Source organism: Serinus canaria, chromosome 2 (assembly GCF_022539315.1).
Source record: "Serinus canaria isolate serCan28SL12 chromosome 2, serCan2020, whole genome shotgun sequence".
Classification (NCBI taxonomy): domain Eukaryota; kingdom Metazoa; phylum Chordata; class Aves; order Passeriformes; family Fringillidae; genus Serinus; species Serinus canaria.
The window spans coordinates 812,442-831,246 of NC_066315.1; the positions used below are offsets into that span (position 1 = coordinate 812,442).

An 18,805-nucleotide genomic window follows, 5' to 3' on the forward strand; every position below is an offset into this window, starting at 1 on the left:
ACAAGGCATGGAGGGACAGGACACAGGGAATGGCCTCCACTGCCAGAGGGCAGGGATGGATGGATGGAAGGAATTCCCAGCTGGGAGGATGGGGAAGGGCTGAGACAAAATTCCCAGGCCAGCTGTGGCTGTCCCTGGATCCCTGAAGTCCCCAAGGCCAGGTTGGAAGGGGCTTGGAGCACCTGGGATAGTGGAATTGTCCCAGCTTGGACTTTTTGTTTGGTTTTTCTCAGCCAAATGGCACAACTGAGACACTTCTCCTGTTTCACTTGGGGTTCCTTCCTAAAGCCAGGAGCCTTCTGCACATCCTTGGCAGGGAATATTTCCATCCACAGCCAGGCAAGGCCACCCAGACCTGTTCAGCAGGCCCAGGGTGAGGTGCAGGTGATGCAGAGACCATCTCCTGTGGAAAGCCCAGGGCAGCAATGCCAGGGCTGAGGCAGCTGAGTCCCTGCCCCATTCCCTGGCCTTGCATCCTGCCTCAGAGCTGAGGAGGAGAGCCCAGAGGAAGGTCTGGGGCACCCTGCCCAGGCTGCCCTGCCTGAAATGTGTGAAGCTGAAATAAAATCAGTTCTGAGGCAAAAATCATAGTGAGGAGTGGGCACAGGAGGCCTGTCCAGACCCCACTGTGCTGGCACAGGGAGAGCCCCAGAGATCCCAGGATCCTGGAATCATCCAGGCTGGAAAAGCCCTCCAAGGCCATTGAGGCCACCCTGTGCCCAATGCCCACCTTGTCCCCAGAGCACTGAGTGTCACATCCAGGTGACATCTGCAGGGATGGGGGCTCCAAAGCTCCCTGGGCAGCCCCTGCCAAGGCCTGAGCACTCTTTCCATGGAGAAATTCCTGCTGATGCCCACCCTGAGCCTGCCCAGCCCAGCCTGAGGCCATTCCCTCTCTCCTGTCCCTGTTCCCTGGAGCAGAGCCTGACCCCCCTGGCTGTCCCCTCCTGGAGTTTTGGAGGACCAGAAGATCCCCCCGAGCCCCCTTCTCTCCAGGCTGAGCTGCAGCACCAGCTGGAGCCTCCTCCTCCCTGTGCCAGCCTGGCCACAGTTTCTGAGCAGGAGATCCCAGAGCCACGAGCACACAGGGCTGGGAGTGATGTGACAAAATCCTGAGGGACAAAACCTCGGTGTAAAATAAAGGGTCACCTGAGCTTCCATGAACTCTCCCACCGAGCTGTGCTGCTTTCATGCCCTACAGAGGCTCCTGAGTCCCAGAGCAGCCTGGCAGGAGCCCCAGGGAGTTTTGGGGGGTGGCAGCCCCTCCCTGGCCGGTGCCAGCCTGGCAGGGCAGCGTGTCCCTGTGCTGGCACCACGCAGCAGTGACAGTGCAGTCTGCAGAGCTGTGACCCGCAGTGCTGTCAGCCCTCCTCCTGAGCAGGGAAAGGCAATTTGCCCTGAAAGGGCTGTTACCAAATTTACACTGCTCCAGCCTGACTCAGGGAATGCTCCAGTCCCAACTCCAGCTCCTCGGTGGGGCAGAGGCTGGAGCAGATCTCAGCCCTGAGCAGCCTGCCCAGGCTCCACGCTAAGCCAGGCTCAGGAGGGGGGCAGGACTGAGAGCAGCAGCCCTGCACAAGGGCACAGGCACAGGAGGGAGCCAGCACAAGGACTCCTGCTCAAAGGTCACTGCTGAGATTGCTCAGACCTTTCACACAGGGACACAGGAACTGCCACCCTGCAGGGGCTTTCCAGGCAGGCAGCTCTGGAAGTTCCTTTTCCCCCAGGAAAACTGAAGCAGTCTCCAGGACAGGCACACAGATCTCCCCACAGCCTCTGGAGAAGGGGGAGGGATGAGCAAACATTACCAGAGACTCACCAGACCCAGACAGGGAACCCAAGGATTTGGAATGTGAGCAGGAGCAGTGTGAGCTGGAGAACGTGCTCTGTGCCCCCCAGGTGTGTGGTGACTCCCTGGGGCTCAGGAGCAGGGGACAGGCACAGGGTGCCCAGAGAAGCTGTGGATTCCAATCCCTGGCACTGTCCCTGGCCAGGCAGGACAGGGCTTGGAGCAGCCTGGCACAGTGGAGGTGTCCCTGCCACAGCAGGGGTGGAACCCTGTGAGGTCTCTTCCCATCCCATGACTCTGTGGTTCTGCTCTTGCTCAGCAGGAGGCCCAGGAATACCCTCCAGTCCAGCTGAGATTTTGGGCTGGTACCAGACACAGTTCAGGGAATCCTGAGCCACAGCCTGGGCTGATGCCAACACCTGCAGAGGGTTCAGGACACCACAAACACGGAAGAGCAGCCAAGCCACCATCTGCTGCCAGTCTGCACACAGGACTGGCACTTGCAAAGTGCCTCCTGCTCCCAGGAAACCCAAGAGCCACAGAGTGAAATTCAAAAAAAAAATACCTGAGGAATAAATAGTTAACAAAATTCCAAAAAGAAATTCCCACTGATGATGATCTGGTACCTCAAACCTTCCCTAAGTTTTATCCTGCTGAGACCCAACACATCTACCATAAAGAGCAGAGCTGCAGGTTTCTCTTCAGCTGAGCACAAAGCACTCCTTTACCTTCAGATCCCAAGGCAGGCCAGGACTTTCCCTGCTGCTGTGCACACAGACCAACCCAGCTCTGCTCTCTCCATGGGAACTGGGCACCTGAGCTGTCTTCCCAAGGCTCAGGCAGGCAGCACACGTTCCCCACGTCCCCAGAGTGATTCCCTCAGCCTGGCAGAGCCTGGGCAGAGCTGCCCAGCCAGGCCCTGGCAGGAGCAGCTGGAGCAGTGCCCAGCTCCCACACCCATCACCCCAGCAGGACAGGCCACTGCTCCCTGTGCTGCCTGCTGCAAACCCCAAATCCCCCCCTGACAACATCCAAGAGCTGAATTCTTCTCTTTCAAATGCAATCAGAGCCAGAGAAGAAAACAAAAGTAAGAAAAAGCAGCACTTACAGACTCTGCTGGGGATCACCAGCTCCAAGTGTGCTCCTTGGAGAGTCAATATTTACAGAACCACGAGGAAGAACAAGGTCCACACAGCAGCTCACTTGATCCACTAACAGCACTTTTCAGGAGCTACTCCTCAGGCTGAGGAGGGCACAAAACTCGGACTCTTCTCAAAACTTACAGCAGATAAAATACATGAAGAAGACATCCTCACTGCACCATGCTGTAGCTACACCTTGTCTGCTGCCTCCTCACACTTGGATCACTCCAGCTGGCTCTCTCTGCTTGTGCCAGCACTTGTCCTGATATCTTTTAATGAACTAGGTTACAAATTAATAATGCCTCACACCCCTACCAGGGTGTGCCTGCCCTGTCCATCACCTGGAACACCCATCCCCACCCCAGAGCTGCCCTGGGTCCTGCTCCCTGGCCTGGATGGAGCCCGTGCTCTAATCCTTATCAAATGATAACTACCAGAACTAAAGCAGGCTAAGGGCTGGACCCTGCAGCCTCCTGTGCATCACTTTCCCCTCCATCTCCATTTAACAGCTTTCTTCCAACCTTCTCTTATCTCTAATAAACTGGAAATCCTCTTCCTTTGACTCGTGCACTTCAGTGCTGGTAAATCACTGTGCACCATAATCTGGGCAGTCCTTAAATCTCCCCAGCTCTAAGTCCTCACTTCCATTTTTATTAATTTCCTCCTTTTTTTCCAGACTCTTAAAAGCATTTGACACAGCCTCCTTGGAGATGGTCTGTGAGTGTCTTTCCTACCCAGACAAATCACTTCCCTCCATTACTTTCTTAGCACTTTACCTTCCCAACAGGTTTAACTCCTGCCATTCCTGACTGCCAAGGTGAGTTTGAATTTATTGCCCTTTTCTCCCTCCTGCTCATGTTCTAAAAATAGCCAATCCTATCATATTCCTTTTTTCCCAGCTTTCCTCAGGCAGCTGTCCCAAGGGAAGCCATGCAGCAGCTCCATGATTAACCCTTCTCCAGGCTCAAAACATCCCAACTCTTCAGCTCAGGTTGGGAGCCCACACCTGTCCCCGAGAGCTGCCAGTGAGGGAGCCCCTCTGAGGATGAGGAATGAATTATAAACATGTAAGGAGTGTGGGAACTCTGGAAATCATCCCCATAATCCTGCCCCACGTTCCACCACACGGTACCAGTGTATCCAGCCTGGAATTCCAGCACTTGGTTGCTGCTTGGATGCAAAATACTTCATTTCTTTTGACCTACATATTTTGGCACTTTCACTCTGCCTCACATGAGATGGAGAGCAGCCATTCAGAAGTGACAGTATTTACTGTCACCCTTGAAACACACACATACACACACATAGATCTCTATACACTCATTTGTATTTTTCCTCCTCTTTCCTGGCTCCCATCTGCGGGTGCACGGCCCAAACACCCCCCCACATGCTTGTTGTGCAGAATGAGATGGTGATAATGGAAATAAGGGCTTAAAATAGCAGCTTTCCCTTCAGCACTCAGTGCTGTTTGTTTGTGGCTGTGATTCCAGCATCCCTGCTCACACACATCACCCTGACCTACTTTCAGCTTCCCCAGTCCCGTGGCACAGGCAGCGAGCTCACAGGAGGAATCAGAAGCAGTCAGGAGAAATCTCTCTGCCACGTTTGTAATAGAGTTTTATGGCCATTAATTCCAGCTAGTGTCAAACTAATGACACGAGGGACATCAAAGCATGAAGCCATTTACATAATACCAGAAGAATCTACAATTCTATTACTGTTTATTCAGGCAGCTTCTGCTTGAGAATGAGGAAGATGACACGCTGTCTGTGCTCTTTTGAAATCATTCTAATTTACAGCCCTGCAGAGAGGCAGCCAGTTTTCTAGGAATTCTTTAATTCCTCACTAAGGAGTTTCTGATGTTTTGAAATAAACCCTGCCAATTTGATTTTCCTCTGAAAATCTGGGAATTAAAATGCTTTCATTCCTGCGGATGAGCCCTGAGAGACTCAACCTGGCATCTGAGGGAGCAGCTCACCTCAAAGCAGGGCTGTTCCATGGGACCTGACCCCCAGGGACATGGGAGGGAAGGAAAAGCAAAGAGAGTTCTTGCCCAGATCCCTGCTCTGGGACTGAACTGTCTCACCTAGATGGAGCTGACAGCGCGGGCGGTGCCGCGCTCTGACGCTGACACCAGAGGACATTTCCAGGCTTCTGGGAGCTGCTCCCAGCCCTGCTCACCCTGCAGGGCTCAGCCAGCCCAGACGTGTCCCCTGGGCTTGGGGACAGCACAGCACAGCACACAGTGTCACCTTCAAAGCCAGCCCCGTGTCCCAGGGGGACGAGACGGTGCCACCGACACCGCTGGCACAGGGAGAGGCTGCAGGAGGGGTCTGGGCACAGGGCAGCTGGGGGTGACTCCAGGGGACACCAACAAGGGACAAACCCCGCAATTCCTGCCCTCCAGGTCCCTTTGGGGGTATGGCTTGAGACTGGAATCCACCTCCAAACAGATGAGAACAGAATCCCTGAGTGGTTTGGGTGTGGAGGGACCTTCAGCATCATCCTGTGCCACCTGGGCAGGGACACCTGCACTGTCCCAGGGTGCCCCAAGCCCTGTCCAGCCTGCCCTTGGACACTTCAGGGATCCAGGGGCAGCCACAGCTGCTCTGGGAATCCTATCCCAGCCTCTCACCATTCTCCCAGCCAGGAATCCCTTCCCAATCTCCCACCTGGCAGTGGGAGCCATTCCCTGTGTTCTGTCCCTCCATCCCTTGTCCCCAGTCTCTCTCCAGCTTTCCCAGAGTCCCTTTAGGCCTTGCTGAACTTCTGGTTGTCTTCAATTCACAGAGGTTTAATGCTGAAACCTCCTGATTTTAGCAGGACTGGAGCCACCCCTGAGACAGAAAAGTAGCACAAGACTCAGAAGGTAAAATTCTGATGTGACCCCTGTGAGCAGCAATTCTAAAATCACCCCAGGAAACACAACTGCCAGCTGAAACCTCTCATCAGCTCATTTCTATATATGTATTGATGTGTTTTTAGCTGAAAGTCTGGCCAGGTGAATCTCATCTTCCTCAGCTCTCAGCTACAAAATGGGGCACCTCTAATTTGGATCTTTCCATGATTATCAGGTTCCCATTCCTACTGAATCTGAGATTGTCCTTGGTAGAATACAGAGCTGCCAAAAACTACCTGAAACTTTCAGTGATGCACACAAAATTGCAGATTTTTTTTTAAAGCAGAACCATTAATTTTGTTTGTAAAATTGAGACACAGAGCCCCTAAAATCTTGCCAAACTGCCCATGAGTGACATTTTGAAAGAGCTGTTTGCATCACTGGGAAGCAGGAGAGTGTTAATGTAGGAGATGGAACATCACAGATTTTCCAGGCAAAGCATGGAAGGCTTGACAAAGCTGAAAGCAAAAGTATTTTTATCTGTAGCCAGGGGAAATGTTAGGGAAAGTGGAGACACAAGGAAATGACACAAAGGTAAATAAAGAGTTGGCTAAGTGACAAGTGGCAAGGCAATGTCAAAAGGGGAATTCTCTTCCTGGAGGAACATAACCAGTTATTAGAGTGTGAAGATTGAGGATCCAAAACAACCCTTGCTTAATGTTTTCATTTTTAATCCTAGAAACCCAAAACTTCTGGTGAAATGAAGATACAAGTATCTTTTCTCAGAGAAAATATTCAGACTCAGGTGAGCAGCCAGCCCAGTTTCTGTCACCTGTGTGTGCTGGAGGAACAGATCAGATGCTGCTGCCCAGTGATCAGAACCTCCCTGGAGCTGGATGATCCCTGGCTTTCCCTCCCAATCCAGGATATTCTGATTTTATGACTTCTCTTGGCAGATTCCACTCCCCAGCTGGGCACTGGGGTGGGAGATTTGGAAGCACAAAAAGCTGGCCCCAATAAATGCAGAATTGAGGGAACGCTCAGAGCCAGACCCCTCCAGCCCTTCCCCTGTGGCAAATCCATGCCCAGGGAATGTCCCAGGGCCACTGCAGCCTGACCCAGCAGGGTCCTGCTGGCCAGCACTGCTGCTCCCCTGCCAGGGCTGCCTGGGGAAGCCACAGCTGGAATGGCTGGCTGAGGAAACAGCTCTGCCCCCAGCCCTCCCACCATGGGCACCACCCAGGGCCAGCTTTCCTCCTGGAGCTGGGGAACAGCCACACAACATGGTCAGCTGTAACCTGCACAGTGACAAAGGACTCCACAAGAATGAAATGCTGCTTCTCAGTCCTTCAGCCATCTCTGAGGGAACTCCCAACCCTCTGAAATCCAAGTCACTGCTGAGTCCCAGGAGCTCAGGCAGAACAGGGGAAGACACTGAGTTTGGCCAGGCTGGGTTTTCAGGCAGCCAGACCAAAGTGAGGGCATGGAAAACCCAACTCCACAGAACCACAGAATATCCTGAGCTGGAGGGACCCCCGAGGGTCATCCTGGCCCTGCACAGGTTGCACTTGTCACAGAGAGCCACAGGAAATTCTCTGTGAGAAGAGACAGACCAAACCTCCACAGCCCCACAGCTCCTGCCAGGAGGGGACAGTCAGGGGTCAGGCTCTGCTCCTTGGGAACAGGGACAGGAAGAAATGGCCTCAGACTGGGCCAGGGAACGTTTGGGTTGGACATCAGGAGGAATTTCTCCATGGAAAGGGTGCTCAGGCCTTGGCAGGGGCTGCCCAGGGAGCTGTGGAGTGCCCACCCCTGGAGGTGTCACCTGAAGGTGGCACTCGGGGCTCTGGGCTGGGGACAATTTGGGCACAGCTGGGACTCCATGACCTTGGAGCTCTTTTCCAACCTCAACAATTCCATGATGCAGTCAGATGCAGTGTGCTCTCACTGCAAGGAAGAAGGTTAAACAGCATCCTAAGTTATGTGACAGAACAAAATCAAACATCCCTCCCAGACATTTTTGAGGGTGGTGAACTGTGTTTTGCTCATGTCCTGCAGTCTCCTGTCACTTCTGTGCTTTGCCAAGTCACTTCTAATTCCAGAGGTGCCTCCAGCATCAATTGTCCACAGAAACAGCCCCAGCCAGAAGTTCCAGAACGGTTCCCAAGGGAGTTGTTAATCCTGCACTATTTAGCAGCCATTGATTAATGCCAAGGGAAGCAGGGATCCTGCCTGGTCACCTCCAGGAAGGGGCTTCTTCTGCCTCCCACTGCTGCCAAAAGGAAGGGACAGTTTATGGGAACAGCCTCCTCCTCCACCACACAGAAATCCCAATCCCACCTCGGGAAGGAGCAGCTCCAGGGGAGGAGGGAGCAGCTCTGCCATGCTCAGGTCAGCATTTATCCACCAAATGGAAAATCAGGAGCACATAGAAAAAACACCCAACCCAGCATTTGCCACCATTTCCAAGGGCAGGGTGAGCCTGCCTTGCAGCTTTATCCCACGGGAGAGGAAAATGTTCCAAAGGGAGCAGGCACAGCTGCCTGGGCTGGGAGAGGATGAGGATCCTGAGCATCTCCCACATTGTTTCAGTTTTGTAACTGCAGAAAGCAGCAAAGCTTTCCTGCTCTGATAGTCAGCAGGAATTCAGGAAGGTTCTATGCCACACTTGCCAAAAGGCAGAGTGTTTCAGACACACCAACTGCACACAAGGTGTGCTCAGTATTTCATGGGTCAGAGCTGGAAACCAGCTGCAGAAATTGCACCAAAATAGCAGCAGAAAGGAGAGGTTACTGCTGAGGGTACAGGTAATTTATATTGCAGGGACTTGCTCATGCAGGACTAAGAGAGCTGAGGTTGTGCAAAGCTCTCTCCAGGGAGAGAGCTCTGTGGGGTTTAATGAGGAGGCACCACATTAAACATTGCTGAGCTTCCCTTTGCTCAGCCACTCCAAAGCTGCCCTTGCTCCAAGGTGTAGATTTGCTCCAAGGTGTAGATCTACTCTCAGCCCCAATCACCAAAGAGCTCCTGAGCAGCTTCACAGTAACCAACACGTTCCTTAACTATAAAATTTCCTTTTTCCAAAAAAAAAGGCCCCATTAATCCAAGATTACCCCAGTGCCAACCCACCCTGAAACGAGAACGCTCGATAACAACAGCTGGGGTGCAGCTAGAAAAGATAAAATGCACAATATAATCAGCCTTACCCTATTTGCAGTGATGGGACTGAAGTGGAAGAAGATTAAAGAGCTCAGGCCTGCGAGGGAGCCACGAGCAGAGGCAGGATTAGGGAAGTTTCCTATCCCAGGTTGGATTTAGCCTGGGTCACACGACCTCGCAAAGCCACCCCAGCACACGACTCTTGGCCAAGGTTTTGTAAGCAGGATAAACCCCATCAAATCCCTGCTTACCAGCAGAACCCCAGCTCTGGAGGAGGAATGAAAGGTGGGCAAGGCAAGCTGAAAAGGGAGAGCCTGATGGGGGGGAGCAGCACTCCAGACCCAGCCCCACCCTGCTGCAGGAGCTGCTGCAGAGCAGCTCTGATGGAGCTCCTGCTGGGAATGGGATCCAGCCCTGCAGGTGGGATGGCTGAAGCCATGGGGATGGAGATGGAGCTGGATGAAGCCCTGCAGGTGGCCATGGCTGGAGCCCTGGGGATGGAGATGGAGCTGGATGAAGCCCTGCAGGTGGCCATGGCTGGAGCCCTGCAGAGCTCATCCCTGCTCTTTGTGCTGTCAGCCCAGGAGCTGATCCCAGCTCACCCCGACAGCTCCAAGGCAAATATTTAAATATTTACCCAAGTGATCCAAGGCAGAGCTAAACTCCCATTGTGAAGCCAAACCATGAACCCCACCTAGCAAAAAGGTGATGATAAAGGGTTTAAACTAAGTTTAATTTTTGTGTCTTTTACAGAGCTGCTGTTTATTTTCCTTTGACAAGCCTCTCATTGAATTCCCTATTTAGTCTGAAGGATCACTGCAAAGACTCCCCACCAGCTACTGGAATAAGCAAGGGAATAAACATGATGTTGTTTTAAGCACTGAACAAGGGGGGAAAAAGCATCTTTTAAAGCTGCAGTGAAGTTCCAGAGAGAGAAATTAAAGGCAGACTGGGTAATGTAAGTGCAAGATAAGAGCAGGGCTCTGGATGAGGAGCAGTGAGGGTCAGCCAGCCCTCCCTGTCTGCAGCACTGAGTCTCTGTCTCTCTCCTACCTGCCTCAAACCCCCCTGAAAACACCAAGAGTTTAAAAAGGCTGCCTCATTCTGTGCCCAGAAACCTTCCAGCTCCACAGAAAGACAGTTCAGAGAAATGACAAGCCAATTCAGTGTGAAGGCTGACGAGCTCAAAGGATGGGCAGAGAAAAGGGTTCACATCTTCCAGGAGGCCCCAGCCTGCCCAGTTCTGCAGCACCTCCCCACACAAGGAGCTTCAAGTGCACTAACAACACATCAAACCCAGGCTGCAAGCTCCAAAGTTCATGGCTTGAATATTTTAAGTCCCAGCTACTTGCTCAGGCAATTCAAGCCTTGGAGGACCCCATTAATTCACCCAGCTGTCAGATCCTTGCTAGAACAACTCCTGAGCACACTGCAAAACAGAAAGGGTTTGTATTCCCAGTTTTTAAACCTCCCTAAGCCTCCCTGTTAAGCTTTTAATAGACTTCTCGACATATGTATGACTTCATTATAATCCTTTTAATTTCCTATTCAATGAGCCAGGCCAGGGACATCCCACCTCTGAAGCAAAGGCTGAAACAAAAAAAGCAAAGCCAAGCAGCAGGTTGGTGGGGAAGCACCATCTGAGAGAGAGCCAGCACGAAATCAGCATTTTGTAGGCAGGAAAGGTCCCTGCTTTTCCTCGCAGCCCCCAGAGGAGCCCCCAGGGCATTCCCAGGGCTGCAGCAGCTCCAACACTCACAGCCCTGTGGGGACACACAGTGACACTGGGACAGCACAGTGCTGGCATCCTGAGAAACCCCAGCTTGTGCCCCCCTCATCCCAGAGCTGTTTCCCCACATCCTGACACCACAGAGCCCAGAATTCCAGGATGGTTTGGGGTGGAAAGGATCTTGAGCCCATCCACTGCCACCCCTGCCATGGCAGGGACACCTCCCACTGTCCCAGGTGCTCCCAGCCCTGTCCAGCCTGGCCTGGGACACTGCCAGGGATCCAGGGGCAGCCCCAGCTGCTCTGTCTGTAATTCCCAGTGTTTGTCAGCACTTCAACACCTGGGAAATGTCTCTGTGCTCTTTGAAAGCCTCAGGAGTAGCTCAGGAGCTGAGATTGTGCAGCTGCTCAGCTCCTGAGCCATAGGAAGCCACAAATTCCTGCTGGAAGAGCAGCAGGACCTGCAGAAAAAACCCTCATCCCCCACTCCCCCTCCAGAGCTGGGGAAGCTCCACATTCCCTGGAAGGGCCTCTGTCCCCCCCCAGGGGTCACATCCCCCTCCCCACTCACCTTCCCCCCAGAACAAGCACCCCAAAGCTCAGGGAGACTCACACCAAGCTCTGAGTCACAGGAACTCAGCAAAGCTGCTCAATTATTCACTTGGCTGCTGTCTTTAGACTGGAGCCAGGGAAAGGTGAACTCCCCAGCAGTGAGCATGGCTGGATGCAGCCCCCCCTGAGGAGCTGGGAAGCTCTGCCTGGAGCCCAGCAAGGACAAAAGCCTCTGGAGATAAAAACTTGCACCAAGAGGGAAATACACAGGTGGGTAAAAGAGGAGGGCCCGTGGAAAAGTTCTAATGAGAAGAACACACCTGTAGCTGTCCTAGTTACAAAATGCTACACAGAATAAACAGATTTTGGGATGGTTTTGTTGGGGTTTTTTTTTTGGGCTGGGGGGATTTTTTAATGCTTTTCTCCCACAAATCTTTGTCCTCAGGGCTCTCCATCCCTTCATTCCAGCCTGGATTTGTGCTTGGGATCGTCCCAGCCCAGGTGCAGAACTTTGCCCTTGGCCTGAGGTTGGCACAGCCCCACCTCTCCAGGCTGGCCTGATGCCTTAAGTTCCAGCTTCCACAGTTTCCACATTCTGTGTACATTAGTGTATACATTATTATTGTTATACTCTGAACTTCATATAAAGTGTTAGTAAGAGCTCAGTCAGACAAAACCATCCTTTTCCAGCCCCAGGACCAAGGATACCATTCCAGCTTCAGGCCCAAAACGTGTCAACAACAGTGAATTGAGGAGAGCAAACTGGGAGGATGGGGCTGCATAACCTGGAGCTGGAATTGGACAATTAACCCCAATATGGAAATGGACCAAAACTTATAAAAATATGAAAACTCCTGACTTGGAATCCATCTTGAGGGTAGCCTCAGCCAGGCTCTTGTACTGCCCAAGGGACATCCTTTGAAGGCCTTTTTGATCAATCCCTGCTTTATTCCTTTAACTCTGCCCAGCCCCTGTTCCAGGGAGCCGCCTGAGGCATCAGCCAGGTCCCTGTGGGTGCCCCATCCCCTCCCTGCAGCTGGGACAGCACCAGAGCTCAGTGTCACCAGCACCAGAGCTCAGTGTCACCAGCAGAGTGCCCAGGGTGTCCCAGCCCCACTGCCAGGGAGGCTGGACAGGGCTGGTGCCACCCCTGAGTGTCCCTCTTGTCACTGCTCTGCACTGACACCAGTGAGCACAGCTGAGTGTGACCAGCCAGCCCCTTCCTCATCCACTGAGTGCTCACCCAGGAAATCCCTGTCCCTCAGTCTGGGGACAAGGATGTGCTGTGGGACAGTGTGCACAACATCCTGGCTTTGAGGGACACGTTCCCAACCTCTGCCAGGCACCGAGGATCCCAGCTGCAGCCACGTCCCCTTCCAGCAGTGCCACCAGAGCAGCAGACCCAGAGCATTCCCTGCAGGACTCAGCCCTGGGCTGGCAGCAGGACCCAGAGACTCCCAGCACAGAACAACTCGGGAGGGGTTAGTTTGACATGTTTATTAGGGAGATTTATTGCACAGCAGTTACAGCTTCACATCATACAGAGCATTGCAGAGAGGAACTCAGCAGCAGTGACAAGAGACAGGAGGGCAAGCACAGGGGGTTAGAGCACAGCACAGCCCCAGCCCCAGCTCCAGGGCTGCAGGAGGTGTGAGCAGAGAACACTCCTGGGCCTCCCTGCTCCTGGGGCTGCACAGGAACCCCCCAGGCAGCTCCCAGAGGGACACAGGGCTGTTTCCAGGAGGGACAGAAGCTCCAGCACAGACCCCCCCATTCCCCATATCCCCTGGGATCCCCCCCCAGCACACCCAGAGCTCGGGGGCAGTGCTGCAGGAACATCACCCAGCCCCAGGGCACAGCTCCCCTTGGCACAGCCCCCCTGTGCAGCCCCCTGTGCCCACAGCCCCCTGTGCAGCCCCCTGTGCCCACAGCCCCCCTGTGCAGCCCCCTGCACACCAGTGACCCCACAGCACCACAAATGAACAGGGCACAAACAGGGTGGCAGCGTGGGGTGCCACGGGATGGGTGCTCCATGTTTGCAGCAGGGACAGCCAAAGCCTGGGCTGGAGGAGCTGCCCCTGCCCTGCCCTGCTGGGCCCCCCCAGCCCCAGCCCACCCCCGGGGGTCCCAGCATGGGCAGCTGCTCCCAGGCTCCTCTGCCCACCTCACCCGGCCACGAGTCCCTCTGGCCAAGGCTTTAAAGCATTGTTGCCTTTCAATAAAGTAAAACACCTTGGGAGTGGGCAAAGTCTCATATTCAGGTACTGAAACCTTCCATAATTCAATCTGAAAATATTCCATATTTCCATACTTCAATCTGAAATTTCCTTCCTTACTTCTAAAGTTTTTGGCCAGGAGTGTGACACCAAAGCCACTCCCTAAGGCAGGAATTTGGGGCTGGCTCCATACTCCCAGTTATGGCAAGGGCTGGGACCCCAAAATGCACCCCTCAGACACCAGTCTCATTTATTCTCTACTTCCAGGGCACAGGAGTTAAGCCCACTTAAGGCAAAAGGTGAGAAAGAACAATTGAGGAGTCGAGTTAAAGTGATGCTGCCTTGCTTCAAAATCACATTTAAAAGAAAATAGGCATGAAAAGGTTTTTGAAGAGAAAGCCAAGAAGGCAAGAATCTCCTTTTATGGCCACAGAGACCAAAAACCCAAAGGAAAGCACAACAGGAAGGACTCAGAGGTTGGAACTGATCTCAGGTCTCTCCCAAGTTGGATGCTGCTGTGAATCCATGGGTGGGAGGGAAGAGCCCAGTTTGGGGCTCCAGGAGCTGGAGTGTCCCCAGAACCAACAGCTGTGCCCCAGGGAGGAGCAGAGAGCCCCGGGGTCACAGGCTGGGAGCTGGCACCACAAGGATGGCAGCTCCTAGGAGGGCTCAGGGGGGCACAGAGGGGTGAACTGGCACCAAAGTGGGGAGCAAAGTGCCAGCTCCTGCCACAGGGCAGTGGCCAGGCTGTGACTCAGCGCTGGCACTGCCACCCAGCCGGGGCCATGTGAGGTCTCACTGGGGACAAACAAAGCAAGGCTGCCTCTGCCTGGGGGAGAGAGATGCCCAAAGCTGCTCTGCTGGCCCTGGCACAGCCCTGGCAGTGCCCATTGCACCCAAACCCTGCCTGCAGCAGGACAGGGCTGCACTGGGTACCAGGGGCACTGCCAGGCACTCCCCACAAGAAGGAAATGCCATTTTTAGGCAGGTGAAGCTCTCAGCTCTCGGTTTGGGCTGGTCAGCCTCAGGCTGCATTTGGGTTCAACTAAATCCCTTCCATCAGGTGCTGCAGGCCAGGTACCCTGAGCTACAGCACAGGGCTCTGCTCACCCAAGAGAGTCCCAAAGCCAGGCTGAGCCTGCCTCAGCCTAAACACTGACTTCTCTCTCTCTTTATCTCCTCCTTTCACGCTTTGTTTCATCTACTGATGGAAAAATGAGCACTTTTGTCTTTGGAAAGCTTTGCACCTCAGTGGGGCAGTGGGAATGCCACGGGACAGGCTCCTGTAGCTCTGGTTTGGGTAAAACCAGGCCTGTTCCTTCTGGTGCAGCTGGAAATTGTCAGGATTATTTCAGCACAATATCACATCTCAGTGCTTTTGTTCCCCTCAGTTTCAGCAGGGACAGATTACTCCTCATGGCAGGTAAAATTCCATCCAAGGATTCATTCTCACAGGAAAACAGAGGTGTGAGGTTAAAAAAGGCAATTTCCTTCCTTATCTTTTTGGGCTTTTTGGGAAGGAGGGTGACACCAAAGCCACTCCCTAAGGCAGGAATTTGGGGCTGGCTGCTTTCCTTCATATCCCAGTTATGGCAAGGGCTGGGACCCCAAAATGCACCCCTCAGACCCCAGAGCTGACCCACCTGCACCTCAGGACACTTGGCTTTCCCTGATCTGTTTCTCAATTCTGCAAAGTGCTGAAATGATGTGAACCCACCCAAGAAAACACCATTGTTACAGACCAGAACATCTTGTGAGAGGCTTTCAAAGCAGCAAGGAGCAAGGCAGGTGCTCTAAAAGGCTGTGGTGAGTGTGGGGAGAAGGGAAGGGAGCTGCAGTCATGGTGGACCCATCCACTATGGAAGCACAACTGGAAATTTCACACCTTCTCTTATCCAGCACCATGAAAACGGAGAGAAATTAAATTTAAAGGTGATCAAACCAAAAATGGAGCTGTGGTGGTGATTTCAAACCAGAGGCACAGTGCAGTTCCAAAGCAGGGTGCACTTTTGTGCTTACACAGACAGAGGAAGGTTTCAACAAGCACTGCAGAGCACAGGGAGGAGGAGCAGGATGGAGCCACCCTTTGGTTCTTCTACAGCCAAGTCCAAGGAGGTAAAGCAAGAGCTCTGTAAAATGCTGCAGATTTTAGAAGTGTAATGGCAGGTAGAAAAGGACACTGGCCTCGTGTCAGTGGCAGCCCCAGTGTTAGGAGACAGTCTAGGCTTCTAGGAGGAGAAAATAGAAGAGAGGAAAAGAAGTAGGAGAGGGAAAGGGGATGGGGAAGGGGGCAAGAAAGCGCAAGTGATTAGTAAACATCAGCAAGGAGCAGCCCTGCACCACACCCAACACCTCAGCAGGGCAGCCAGCACATCTGCCAGCTCACACACACACAGCTCTGCCCCAGGGGCTGCAGGGCTGTCCCCTGTCCCCACACGGGCCCAAACTGCACTTCTGCAAACAGAGTGTTTCTGTGAGCCCACCCTGCTGGGGGACAGCAGTGCCAGCAGGCTGGCTGCAGGCAAAGCCCAGCATGGGGAAGTATCAGCATCCAGCAGGGACACTCCCCCAGGGAGCTTCTCACCTGCCAGCCAGAGCAGGGACAGCATCTTGGGCAAGAGGCACATCCAGACCAACCACGTGACCATCCCTGATGGATTCCTTCCCAGAAATTTGGCTGGGTTTTATTTTTAAATACATGTTTCCTTTGAACCCTAGGCAAATATCCTGCAATAAAGAGTTGCAAATTGCAGATGACCCATGAATTTTTGGCTCTAAACGTGCTGTTGGTCTGACTAAGCCCTGCCTGACCCTGGCCTGGTGGAGGTGAGCAGTGAGCTGCATCCCCCAGCAGGGATTCCAGAGCACCACTGAACTCCCTGCTCCCAGCCCTGCATCCCTGGCAATGCTGCTCCAGCCTCTCCATTTCTCCTTTTAAGGAAGAGCAGGAGCAGCAGCAGGATTGCAGGGGATGTGCCCAGCACCCAGAGCTCCCCTCTGCAGCTCTGCAGATCCCAAACCCCCAGGGCCGGGCAGCCCTGGCCAAGCCCTGGGCAGGAGCTGCCAGGCTCTCCTAAAGCCTGGCCTAAGCACAGCCCTGAGCAGGGCTTTGAGCACAGCCCTGCCAAGAGAAAAGAATCCCACACTCAGTGAAGGCTCTGGCCCGAGCTGGAGGGGTTTGGGTCCCTGCCAGCTGCTGCACTGAGGGTGTCTGGGGGTGCCAGGGAGTGCCAGCAGCTCAGGCCTGGCTGATGCCAGCTCTGCAGACACAGCCCAGGGCTGCAGAGGATGCTGCTGTAATAGAACAAGGTCAGTCATCACCTTGTGGGATGTGATGAGTGAAGGAAAGCACCCAGCAGTGCTTCCTGAGCTCCAGCCCAGCCAGAGCCACATCTGGGTGTGCAAACAGCTGAACTCTGCCTTGGAGTGTTCCAGGATCAACTTCAGCCCAGCCCTGCTTTCCAAAGCACAGCTTTCAACACTGCTTCTTAACCTGTAGCTTTTTACCCTGTAGCTCTGAACAGTGGTTTTTACCCTGTAGCTTTTTACCCTGTAGCTCTGAACACTGGTTTTTACCCTGTAGCTTTTTACCCTGTAGCTCTGAACACTGCTTTTTAACACTGTTTTTGCAGCAGCAGCTGCTTTGCCTGAGCATCCCCTGCCTCAGTCCCCTCCTGGCTGCTCCATTTCTCTGCTCTCATCCCACAGAACCATTCCAGCTCTCAGACACAGGGAATGGATCCTGCTGAGAACACAGCCCAGGACTGGAGGTGGTTCAGAGCCAGGGATCCAGCTCTGGGCTCAGCACCTCTGCAGGGTGGGAGAGGCCCTGCCCAAGGCCACCCCAAGAGTGACAGCTCTGAACCCCTGCAGTGCCCTGTGGAAATTCAGCATTTCTCCCTTCTCTCCCAAGGAGAGCCAGGATATTGCAAGCATTCCACCAGGAAGGGGGCAGGGAAAGAGGCCATGAAGGAATTGTGTCATGTACATCTCCTGTTATTCTGGCAAACCTAATTAACTTGATGGCCACAGCTCCTCATGCTGACACCCTGCTCTGCCACTTTGATGTCACTTTTAGACACACTTGAACAAGAGAAGGAAAAAAATTCAACTCTACCCCACAAAGAGGGAACATATTAATAAATTAAAAAGCTCCAGACACATAAAAGTATCTTTGATCAAAGTTGTTAACATTTAGTGTGAAGAGTTAAACCTCCACAAAGCAAGAGTGAGGCAAATAACAAAGGATTTTTTAAACACAAGCCAGAAGTTCAATACAAAAATCCTGATGCCTTTAATTATTCAGACCATAAATCTGATAGCATTTCTATCTCCTTTAGTTAGAAGTATGAAATAAGAGGGAGGAAAAATCCTTAGGAAGGTTCAGAAGTGTTCTTAATTTCAGTTTATACTGAATTGTAGAAGATGCACAACTTCCTTTTGACCAGATTTCCAATGGCAAATGAAGCACAAAGATCAATTTTAAGGACAGGAAACTCACTCACACTAAACCAAACTCCAAAACCCTGAAGTGAATTACAGCAAAGAGGTGTTTGAATTCACCCCATCCCCCAAATGTTCATCATCATTTCCTGAACTGGTTTTTAACCTAGGGCTGCCCCTCTGGATTTGGGATAACACTGGGAGCACCCAGGCAGCCCCAGCAGGGATCTGGGCTGGGATCATCCCCAGGGGGACCAAGGGACGTCCCCAGCCAGGCCAGGCTGACAGCTGACTCTGGAATATTCCATCCCACAGCCAAAGCCCTGGTGACAGAGGGAGCAGATGGGCTGGAGTTTGGGGGAGCCCCAGTTCCCAGGCAGAGGGGCTCAAGGGGAAGGGAAGCAGAGCTCACTGCTGACTGTGCCCAAGACAGGACCAGCTCAGCACTCCAGCCTGGCTGCAAAGGTTCTGGAACATTCTTTTCCAGGTTCTGCACAAGTCTGAAATACTCATCCAGTTCCATCACAAGCTGCTGGCAGTCAGAGCTACCCTGATGCCATGGGAAATGTCCCAAGGGCTCGGTGTCACCTGTGCCACTGCTGGTGTGGGGACACGTCCACGGAGGGGAGCTCGGGGGGAGGACACAGCTGGGTCAGGGCAGACAATAAAAACTGCTCCAAAGGATGGGGATGTGGGAAACACCACTGTGGGCCACAGGGGAAGTCACAGGACAGGGGACAGCTCACCTGTGGGTACTGTGACTCTCCAAAGCCATTTTTACCAGCTGCCCTCCCAGCACTGCCCACATATAGAGAAATAGAGAACAGCACATCTCCAGAACCAGCTTTCACCCCAAGAAACCCTTTAAACCCCAGAGAAACTGAAGCCCTGGCTTGCTGCCCATTCCCTGACAGCTCTTCAAAGGCAAGGCAGCCCC

At 53.2% G+C, this 18,805-nt stretch overlaps 1 protein-coding gene across 10 annotated transcripts in view; it reads right to left on the reverse strand.

Annotated features, from left to right (window-relative positions):
- Positions 1–18,805, reverse strand: part of MAP4 (microtubule associated protein 4) — a 147,376-nt gene that overhangs the window by 71,711 nt on the left and 56,860 nt on the right. The gene's annotated exons all lie outside the window — the stretch shown is intronic.